This window comes from Mus caroli, unplaced genomic scaffold, assembly GCF_978045245.1.
Source record: "Mus caroli unplaced genomic scaffold, Mus_caroli_1 scaffold_18, whole genome shotgun sequence".
Classification (NCBI taxonomy): Eukaryota; Metazoa; Chordata; class Mammalia; order Rodentia; family Muridae; genus Mus; species Mus caroli.
The window spans coordinates 61,798,277-61,810,129 of NW_028227273.1; positions in this window are offsets into that span (position 1 = coordinate 61,798,277).

An 11,853-nucleotide genomic window follows, 5' to 3' on the forward strand; every position below is an offset into this window, starting at 1 on the left:
GAAATTGGAGGTTGCTTTGGAAGCCAGGGGATAAGGCCCAGAGCATGTGACTAAGAAGAAATGATTAATGCTTTGAGCATGGGCAGAGGTGCTGGCAGAAGTCAGGCTTTCCAAAGACCTGTCTGCAGCCCTGCCAGCCAGCAAGCACTGGGTCTAGCCCCTTAGTAGCCAAGTCAGAATTGCCTTTCACTTTCCAGAGTTTAGTAAGGAAATAATGTGTTTGGAAGGAAGCTGCATTAGCCCAGGGTTACCCGCTTCCTACTAGGGACTTTGATTCTGCCTCAAAGCATCTCCTTCCACTTCCCGGATGCTAGGAAGGAATTCCCACATATGATTCTTAAGTCATGCCTGCTCCTGTGCGATAATCCTGGGCCTCTGTCTCACTTCTGCAGTATGTTAATGAATGTAAAAATGACAAATGACAAGGTCCTTTTCTTTAACGGTGAGAGCCCATTTTTTTTAAAGCCGCTTGATGTTTCAGTGGGAGCACTCTAGGCTCCGCTGTGCTGAAGTGGGGATTTGAAAGGAGGGGACTGTGTGCCCCACAGGCTGTGCTCCCAGTATGATGTCAGCAGCACCACCTGAGATAAGAGACCAGCACAGGCTGTTAGAGGTCAGGCTGTCTCCTGTCCTTGTTGAGGAAGGCAGGGTCCCTGGAAGGAGCAGTGCCAGAGCAGTGCTGAGGCCTTTGCTGTGCTCCTGGGCAGCTCCTAGACAGAGTTCCCAGCTCCAGTTACTTCAGCCCTTACACTGTAAAGTGAAGGGAAGAAGAAGTGAATGTACTTTGTCTCCAAGTTCTTCGCTTCCTTGCAGCCCTTTGGGGGACTCATTAACTTGGGGTATCAAGCCATACTTAGGTAGTTCATACATGCCCAGGGTCCACAGGCTGGGCCCACTTGCTTGCACTGGGCCCTCCGTGAACCTTTCCGGTCAGTGTATCCACCTGGACCAGAGAGGGCACTGGAGTTTGAGTGGACAGGCATGGACCCAGGCTTTGGTGGTGTGCCTTCAGGAGGGTGCCGCAGCCCAGTGGCCCCTTTTATTGCTGCCATCTGCGGTGCTTCTCTTCCAGACATCCACGTAGCTAGCTACCTGCAGAAAGCCATGTCTGTCCATGTGACAGATGTATGCTAACCACGGGCCCCACCAGTGGATACTAAGAATGGGTGTCCCTCTAAGGGGCAGTTCTGGGAGGTCAGGTTCAGTGTGAGGTTACACTAGAGCTGCAGGTCTGAATGAATGTCACTCCCCCCCCCCAATGACGGAGACAAGCCCTGGGGTGGAGGTGCAGCTGGACATGCCTGTCCCCATGCTTTTCCACACTTTCTGTGACAGCTGCAGATGGCCAGCAGGTGCCAGTCCTGTGGAACCAGAGAAGAGAGGTGTCTGCCTCCAGTTGCAGTCTCAGAATCCACCAGCAGGGGGCACGGTGGAGCCAGCGGAGCAGTGTCAGAGGCCCAGGCAGATGCTGGTACCAGCAGATTAAACAGCCATACTGCTATCCTGCTGGGAGATTTGGTGGTTTGTGTGTGTGTGTGTGTGTGTGTGTGTATGTGTGTGTGTACATCTTTCTGTCAGGCCTCAGACTTGGTGTTGTGCAACACCTGACAGTAAGTGGGAGTCAATGTGTCCCCAGGTCAGCCTGACCTCCCAGAAAGCCATTGCGTGGTCAGCAAGGCCAGAACCAGAACGGACAGTTTGTAAATATCGGTGCGTTTTGCACTGTTGTGTCTCCTTACTGGTTTGTTCTTGTTGCAGACACTTTCTATGGAGAGATTAACATAAAATAATGTTTTCTATGCCATATTCTCCCTTCACTGCACCCTAGTGGGTTTAATTTGCTTAAAACCAGAATTTGCAATTTTAAATTTAACAGTATCTAATCTTTTTATGCCAATAGAAATTTTTTTGCCTGGCATGGAGATACACACCTACAATCTAGTACCTTAGAGGCTGAGGCAGCAGGATAGCTATGGAGTAAGACACCTTCACTCACACATTGCGCCCCCCCCCCCCCATTACTCCTGGAATTTTCTTTCTTTCTTTCTTTCTTTCCTTCCTTCCTTCCTTCCTTCCTTCCTTCCTTCCTTCCTTCCTCCCTCCCTCCCTCCCTCCCTCCCTCCCTTCTTCCTTCTTTTCCTTTGTTTTCTTGTTTAATTCCTAGTGGAATAAACCCAATTTTAAGATTCCACACTATTGAGCCAGGCAGAGGATGTCCTCAGAGCAGGAGTCTCCATCTCCCTTGGATTACCGTCCCTGACTGTGGCTGAGCTCCCCCTGGCCAGCATCTCAATCCTTCCCCTGGCTCACCGTCAGGCAGGTTCTGGTCTTGGTGCAACGGGATCCACATTCCAGGTGCAAAAGGTCTCCCTGGGGCAGGGAACCCCATCCTGCCCTGGTCAGCTCTTGAATAGCCAGCTAGAGCTGCCTCTGCCCTGACGCTACAGGTGGGTGGAAACAGGAGAGAGCCTGCCACTCAGACTTCCATGCTTGGAAGTTCCCAGAAGGCCTTGAGTATAACCTTGGCCATACCTCACTGCCCATCCTATAGAGCCAGCAGGCCCCGTGAGATGTTGGGTAAAGCCATGTCTGCACCTCACAGCCTGCCTTGCAGGACTAGGCAGTCCTGCATGCAGGCAGGTGTAGGTGACTTGGGTTGGGGCTCTGGAAGCCTCTGAGCTACACTGTCACAGAGGACTCAGTTCATGCCTGACATGAGGAGGGTGTGTCCTGGGGGGTGACAGAACACAGTAGAGGACATGAGCTTAGCACACCCTTCTCTCTCATATCCCACAGAGCAGGAAGGCCGAAGCAAGGTTCCCTCAAAGCTCAGGCCTGAGTGAGTCCCACAAAACACCTGAGACCATTTTCTGACTGATGGGGGAGGGGTGTGTGTGATGACAGTGTTTTGTGAATGGAGGTGAGTTCTTCATGAACAAAGCTCTTGAAGGATGAGATATGGGCAACATCTCGAATGTTCTTAGCTTCATAGCTGCCCATTCCTGACACAGAGCCTGTCAGAATTTCACCCATGTGTTGTAAATGTGAACCAATTGGAGGATGGGCTGCACCTGTGGGGCTGGCCCGACCCTGCTAGTCCTTTCCAGAGACCACCCCTCTGTGGCCTTCAGAGCAAAGCACAGTTGGCCCCTCAGTCCCTGCTGTGCAGGAGGGGTGTGCTCTGGGCTCAGGAGGTCTCCTGCCCAAGTCCCCCAGCCCTGTGTACTGTTCCCTGTCAGCATGTTTGTGGAAACGAGCACCTGTCAGCACTGTGTAGCTGTGTCTGTTTTGTGCTAGTCTGTTGTCTTTTATGACTATCCACAAATAAATATTCTCATTGCAGTTGTGCTAGTGTGCTCCTTTCTCCCCAGCGTGATCCTTGTGGTTACTGCTCAGAAAGCGTGGCAAGGAAAGGGGGTGCTTGGTCACAACTGTGGTGGCCTGCAGCTCACTCTACACTCTCTCAGTCTTCTCAGTCTTGGGGGACTGTCTGGTGCTTTAGGGCTTCTAGGATGATTCACAGAGTGTGGACACTTGAAGATGAAGAACCTGCCTGGCTGCTCCCTGCAAGGATCTGAAGACCAGCCATTGGCTGCCGATCTGGTGCCATCTGGCTCCATGACTTTTGACAGTGACCTTGGGTGGTGACTCGAGCTTGGGAGTTCCATGATCATGACTATCTCACACCCTTAAGTATAAAACCTTAGAAGAGTTCAGCAGTGGGTCTGAAGGCAAGGAGATGCGCAGGGAGAAGAGATACCTGAGTGCTTATTTGGCCATTTATCACCAAAGAGGATGGGAGGCTATGGTGGGGACCGCCAGGGACAGAGCAGAGACAGAACCTGTCCAGTGACTGTTGTATTGCTTTCCGTTAAAGGACACATCTGTTTTTTTTTTTTTTAAACCAGATGAATTTAAATGGGACATTAGAGTCATTTCCTTCTGAAGGTACCAGGTACAAGAGATCACCGCCTTTTCTATATACAACATGGAAGCATGCTTCGTGTCTTGTTACAATTCCATTGCTGTGAAGAGACACCATGGCTGTAGTGGTGTGAATTTGCTTGGTTCAGGAAGTGGCACTATTTGGAGGTGTGGCCCTGTTGGAGAAAGTGTGCACTGTGGGTGTGGGCTTTAAGACTCTCATCCTAACTGCTTGGAAGCCAGTCTTCTTCGGTTTGCTTTCAGAACAGGATGTTGTACTGTCAGCAACTCCTGCACCATGCCTGCCTGGTTGCTGCCATGCTCCTGCCTTGATGGTAATGGACTGAACCTCTGAACCTGTAAGCCAGCCCCAATTAAATGTTGTTCTTATAAGAGTTGCCTTGGTCATGGTGTCTGTTTACAGCCGTAAAACCCTAAGAAAGAATATTGCCATGGCACCTTGGTTATGGTGTCTGTTTACAGCAGTAAAACCCTAAGAAAGAATATTGCCATGGCAACCCTTGTAAAAGAAAACATTTCATTGAGGCTGGCTTACACAAGGAGCTAAGAGTTCTACATTTTGATCCGAAAGCAACAGGAGACTGTGAGCCACACTGGTCATGGCTTGACCATATGAGATCTCAAAGCCTGCCTCCACAGTGACACACCTCCTCCAACAAGGACATACCATCTCCAACAAGGCCACACACACATGGGTCGATGGGGGCCATTTCTATTAAACCAGCACACGTAGCCCATCATCTGTGTTTCAGATTAGAAGCAGCGTCTTCCATCTCTCGTAACTCAGACCCGCAGGGTCTTCTGAAGTCTGTTGCCTTCAGCTCTGTGTGAGGGCAGGGAGTCTAAAGGCCTGGCTAGTGCCTGCTAAGCCAGGCTTTCCAGAAACTTCCAGGGTCTTGTCTGTCAGCAATCCCACCTACACTACCTCAGGGAGTCATCAGGAGCAGGCTAGCAGCTCAGTGACAGTGCTTCTCCCCTCCCAGGCCATCAATGCTTCCCTGAGGCATGGCTTTACCCACACATGGAGGGTCCCCTGCCATGTCCAGAGCCCAGCCAGGGAAGCAGGAGAGAACAGAGGGTCCTGGAACCACCTCTCTGATCCCTTGTTGCAATATAGCACATCACAGTGGTTGACCCATTCGGAATGCAAAGTCTGGATATGGCTGTAAAATGCAAGTGTAGAGTAAATTAACTCTAGGTAGATGTCTGCTCCTCTGGTGTTCCTGAACCTCAGGGTTGCTTCTGGTTTTAGTTTGTTTGGTTTTATAAAGGATGCTTCCAAACACCACAGTTAGGATGAGGAAAGCTGGACTGGGACCCTGCCTCACGTCTGGTGTCTTAACAAGAACGTGGTCTGTGGTCAGTGCACTGCAGTCCAGGGCCATGGAACTCCTCGGCCCCACCCCTGGAGAACTAGATCAATGTGTTCCTTCCCAACAAGACCCCTGTGGGGAGAGTGTAGTCCATGAGCCAGGACAAGGGACTTGGAGGGTCCAGCCTGAGGTCTCCCCCCACCCTCCTCACTGAGCAGAGTACCACTCATCTGGGCTGTGTCTGGGGCACAGCTGAGGCCAACAGGGAAGGAATTCACTTGGTCCCTGCAGATGTGCCTGCAGCTGCTGGAGCTCCTGATCCATCACTGCTCAGATCAACCAGGATAAGGTGTTCTCCACACCCCAGGATGGCCTTTCTGTGACAGTGAGCATGAGCAGAACCTGGTGGGTGAGGCCTCAGGGCAGGACTTCAGATAGAAGCCAGCACCTCAGACTCTGGTATTCACTGTGACAGTGACTGAGGGTTAAATAGGTCCCTGAAAGGATGTCCTCATCTTGATATCACAGGCCTGTATATAGGACTTCATTTAGAATGAGGCGGTTGATAAGGAATTGGTGGCCATGTTAGATTAGATTACAGTGTTCAACCCATGACTGCTGTCCTTGCAGAGGGGAAATTTGGAGACACAGAAGTTAGGATGTGGGTTGTTTCCAGGCAGGAGACTGGAGGAGAGTAGCTCAGAGCCAGGGCAGGAGCAGGAACACCAGTGTGTGGGTGTGTGGATAAAGGCTGGTGTGCACAGGAGGTAGGGGAGGAGGAGGCAGCCAGGCCTAGAGGGGAGCCCCAGGGCCGATGGGTGTCAGGACCCAGGGATTCAATGCTTTTTTGTGTCTCTCAGAATCATTTCTGTCTCTCCCGAAGACCTGTGACCCTGACATTCAGCCTTGTCTCACTCAGGCCTAGGGATGAGAGTCTAGCCACAGCGGACGTGACATGTGACATGTGACTTGTGGCTACAGAACTGTCAACTACAGTCCCACACAGCAGGAAGCATCACCTGCGTGTCCTATGTCCAACAGGTGACACCACTGACTAGGAGTCAGAGCGCTTCAGGTCCAAAGCCAGAAACCGTCTTGGGATGTTTTCTCCTGTGTAGCAGCCAGTGCGTGTCACCTACCTCTGTGTGTGACTTGGTGTTCTTGTTGGGGCTCCAAAGCTGCTTGACAAAGTTAACTATTAGGACATCTATACAAAGTGAATCCACTATCCTCTCTTTCCCTCTTATGCCCTCCCCACAACCTTTCCTATCTTAGGTATAAACAAACAAAGGAAAATTAAAAAAAAAAAAAACTCATTAGTAGCAGCAGCAGCAACAACAAACAGTCCATACGATGCTGGTGCATGCTTTTAACTCCAGCACTCAGGGAAGCTGAGGCAGGCGGACCTTTGAGTTCAAGGCTAGCCTGGTCTACAGAGCTAGTTCCATGACAGCCAAGTTCTCCTGACCTCATCCCTTCTCATTCCAAATGTTGTTACCATGCACTTTTTCTGTAGCCTGGAGTTGGGAGGTGAGCAAGGCATCTCAGCGGTATAGGACCATTGGGATTGTAATGTACTGTCCTATGCCTGGTGTCCTATTAGTGTATTTATGCTCTACCTTCCCGCTGCTGTAAGAGCGCACTCGACACTCTATCACTGATTTAAATAGAAATTCCTGTCTTCAGAGCTCTGGGAGCTAGGAATCCCAAGGGGAACAGGCCCCGTGCTCAGTCTGTCTGTCTCCAAGATGGTGTGTCTGTGGTCTTTACAAAGGACAAAGGTGAAAGCAGCTTTCTGGAACCTTTGATGAGTCACTAGCTCCATTCCCAAGTGTGTATCCCGCACTTCTTCATATGGCCGCTGGGTGTGAAGTTTCAACGTGTGAATTTATTTATTTTGTAATTCCGGGGTATCAATAAAAGCAGCTCATCCCAGGAGACCAAATTCCTCAGAGCTGGTCAGGCACCCACACTGTGTCAAAGTTGGTGGTCACCTCTGTCAACATAAAACACGGTTGTCGTTTTAAGAGAATAGTTTATTCTGTGGCTGGAGGGATAGCTCAATCCATGAACAGTTTCAAAAGCACAAGGAGCCAAACATGATGATGACTTGTAGTTTCTTTGGAAAGTTAGTCATGTCAAATGATGCTTTCCTGGGACACACAGGTGAAAGGCTGTCTTGCCAAAGCAAACACGGACGAAAGGATGTTTGCATATAGCAAAGGCATGAAAGGACCCAGGAGGAAGGAGTATAAATATGACCCCTCGGACAGTGGGAGACGAGCACTGAGCACTGGTTTGGTTTGCTCCGCCTCGCTATTCTTCAGTAAGGACACGCATGTACTGGTTCACCTTACATAGCATTGCTGAGCTCAACTTGTGATAACTCTGACACTGAGAGAAACTCGCCCAAGAACTGCTCACGAGGTTCCTGTGGCAGCTTGCTGCTTCCACAGCCTTACCTCAGGCCAGCTGGTAAGCCTGGCGGTTTCTTCAGGATTGAACTACAGCTGCCTGGTGTCTGCTTGCTGAAAGGATGGGACTGCTAAGTCATATTTGGTGTTTGCTACTGCTACAGAAGATCAAGCTCACCCAGAAGAACTCTTGCTGAACAGGTCCGCCTCCCCCACATCCTAACAACTTGTCTCTTCACCTCCCTCTGCTGGGTGGTGGCTCGAGGAGAGGTCGAACCCTTATTAAAAGTAGGTTGCAAAAAATGTGTGCCTACAGTGGTATATACTTCTTATATTGATTGATTAATTGGTTGATCAATTTTGGCTTTTTGTTTGTTTTTTGGATTTTCGAGACAGGGTTTCTGTGTGTAGCCCTGGCTGTCCTGGAACTCACTTTGTAGACCAGGCTGGCCTCGAACTCAGAAATCCACCTGCCTCTGCCTCCCGAGTGCTAGGAATAAAGGCGTGCGCCACCACGCCTGGACAATTTTGGCTTTTTGAGACAGGTTTTCTCTGAGTGGCCCTGGCAGTCCTAGAAATCACTCTGTAGACCAAGCTGGCCTCAAGAGATCCACTAGTCTCTGCCTCCTGAGTGCTGGGATTAAAGACAGACACACCAGGCTCAACTTATTTTTATTATTTTGAATTATGTGTTTGTGTGTGCCCTAGCTAGACCAGGCTGGCTGGAACTCAGAAGTCTGCCTGCCTCTGACTCCTAAGTGCTGGGATTAAAGGCATGCACCACCACTGCCTGGTGAGAAACTGTGTCTTAAACAAAACATATAAAGAAAGCACATCTTTAAACTCCAAGAGCTTGCATCAGATAAAATCAAAGCAGACACAAGGTGGGAGCTAACTTAGAGGAATTCCAAAGCTTCAGGAATGGCTGCCCTAAGGTTCATTCCAGCCTCTAGGAGGGCAGCATTCCTTCATACCCAGAAAGCTGCTGCAGAGACCTGCAAAGGCTAAAGGAAGCCCAAAGTCTCCTGCTGGAGGGACCAGCCCTTCACTGGAGCTGGAGGGATCTGATGTGAGCCCCAACAGCTGGGGTGGCTTGACAAACCCAGTTGTATCTGTGACAAACCCAGTTGACTCTTGAATTTGGAAACCCACCAGGGGTCACAGGCATCTCCTGACCCCTCAGGGATGCAGGTGGAAAGTCCTGGGGAGAAGACAACTCAGCCCCATCACTAATGCTGTGCCCTGCACAGCATCTGAGGCTTCCTCCCTTCTCCCTCCACCTCCTCTGTTCAGCATGTCTTTCCTTTCTCTGATGCATGAGTTAGACCCGCCCAAAACATCTCTCTCATGAGGTCTGTTCCACAGGCTGCTGGGCACAGGACCCTGGCAGGATGAAGGCAGGAACATGTTCTGGGCAGGATATCCTTATGGACAGAGGACAGAATGAGAAAGGACAGAAGCTCTGAATGTCACTTACTTGGCTGTGCCCTGGATGGATGCCAGGGACGGAATGAGGGAGTTCTTAGGCAAGGAGGCCTTGCACTTCAGAGCTAAAACTAGGAATGTGGAGGTCAGAGGACAATTTGTGGGAGTTGATTCTCTCCTTCCACCAAGTAGGTCATGGGGATTGAACTCAGGTCATCAGGCTTAGCTGCAAGCACCTTTACCCACCGAGGCATCCTCCTGGACTCATTTTATGAGTCAGTATCTCCCTATGTAGCCAATGCAGATCTCCAATTAATGATTCTCCTGCCTCAGCTTCATGAGTGCTGGGATTATAGGTGTGTGTTTGCATGACCAGAAAACACACATTAAGAAGTAATTAGTTTTGAGACAGAGTCTCACTGTGTATCCCTGCCAGGCTTGTAACTCACTAGGTCGACCAGTCTGGCCTCCAACTCACAAAGCTCTGCCTGCCTTTGCCTCCCAGGTACTGAGATTAAAGATATGTGTATCTGGCAAATACATAATTTTTTAATGGTGGGCTTTGAATCACATATAAGGCCCCAACTACTCCTCATATTCAACTTGTGCAACTGCCTTAGGGAGCAAATTGCATTCTGGGAAGTCAGATGAGTGACAGGCCTCTACCTTCCCTAAGTTATCACCTCTGGTTGATTATGTCTTCAGCTTTTGTTCCTGGGACCCAACACAGAAATAACAACAGGATTTAAAGATTGACGGACCCCAAAGGATTAGTCACCAGGCGGTGAGTAACTCCAGGAAGAACCGAAGCAATTTTTAGCCTGGGCGCAGAAAGCCAGTCCCAGAACAAAAGGCGCATTCTGAGCCTGGGAGGAAAGCCAGCTCTGTGTCCATTAAGACGCAGGTGGTCCAGCCCCTGCTTGGTGCTCCCTCCTGCAGAAGTCAGGGACCCAGTGTGATCTGCCTCCTCAGTGAACCTTGTCCCTGTGGAGAAGTGGGTACAGCTGACTGCTGGGGCAGTCTCCCCCAACCCCAGCAACTAGACACAGAGAGTGAGGCCAGCTTTCCTACCTCAGCCTGGCTCCCTTCCTATAGCTGTCTGCATCCCTATCTGCTGTCCATGGACTAGTGGCTTCTTTGTGGCCTGGAAAGACTGACTTAGTGGTGGAGAGTCTCTGGGTGGGTTACTATGGAAACAGACCCATGGTTTACAAGACCCTCAAGTCCCTCTTGAGAGCTATCCACCACATGTAGGGGTTCAGGACATCTAGGAGTCCATCCTGCCTAACAGGAGGGGAGGTCAAAGGCTGTCTACTCCCAGGTCGCTTTTTCCTCTTCTCTCCTTCCTCTCTGGTCTTTTATCCTTTCTCTTCACTTCCTTCTGCTTTTTTCTTTTCTGAGACATGTCTCACTCAGTAGTCCAGACTAGCCTGGAATTCATGGCAACCCTTCTGCCTCAGCTCCTGAGTCCTGAGATTACAGGCATAGGTCACGTGCCCAGCACCCAAGTGACCCTTGGCATTGTCATGGTAAAAATATGAAGTGATGGACACTTCAGTCGTGTCCTTTCCTGTCTCCTCCCTGTCACCTCCAAACCAAAGCAGCCCTTCCCCTGCCTTCCTTGAGCCTCAAGTCCAGCTGTTCCTCCAGCTGGGGCCCAGTCCCATCTCTTCCTCCATCCCATCCTTCCCCAGAGGCCACCAGGGAACCTATCCCGGACTCTAGCTCCTGCATGCTCCCACCTGCATGTCTCCACAGCCTTCCTGACTGGGCTGTACCTGGCCAGCCCTCTGTCCTCTGCTGCCTGGACTCTTATGCCTGTTACCTCTGCACACCTTGCCTCAGGGTTCCCTCTGTCCCTATCCTAGCTTGTCTCTGGATAACATTCTTTCACCTTTGGGTGCCTTGGCCTTTATCACAGCTGTGAGCCATGAGCGGGCTGGTTTCCTGTGACACACGTCTGGAATGCAAGCACATGTGACTTTCTGAGACTGTGGCAGAACGGCTGTGCATCACCTAGACTTTTTATATGGATTACAAGTTGAAATGATAACTTTTTGGTATTTCTGAGTAAATTTCTTTAAAAACAAAAAAAAAAGATTTATTTTATGTGAGTACACTGTAGCTGTACAGATGGTTGTGAGCCATCATGTGGTTGTTGGGAATTGAACTCAGGATTCCCTCTTGCTCCAACCCAAAGATTTATTTATTATTATATATAAGTACACTGTAGCTGTTTTCAGACACAGCAGAAGAGGGCGTCAGATCTCATTATGGATGGTTGTGAGCCACTCATATATATAAATAAATCTTTTCTTCTAAGGCAGGGTCTTAGTGCATAGTCCTGTAACTTGTCATGTAGAGAGGTCTGCCTCCGCCTCCTAAGCTCTGGATGCACTTTACATCATGCTAGGTCTAGACTGTTACTTGTGTTGTGTGAATGGTTCCTGGTTTTCTGAGTTCTCTGGCTCCTGGAGAAGCCTCTTACAACCTCCATTTGCCACAATCCTTCCTGAGGCAGGCTGCAAAGCTTTCTGGGGCTCCCTGTCCATGGCTGGGTGCACATTATGTGTTTTCTCCCTGTGGTGAAGATGGGGATTGCACTCAGGGCCCAGATCCTCGGCTTTAGACACAGTGAATGGCAGTGAGCAGTCCCAGGACAGGATCAACCACCTGCCTGAGTGCCTGAGCAAGTCCACTGGCTCTGGGGAAACAGGGATAGGTACCTGCTGTGTCCTGTTTTCAAAAACGACAGA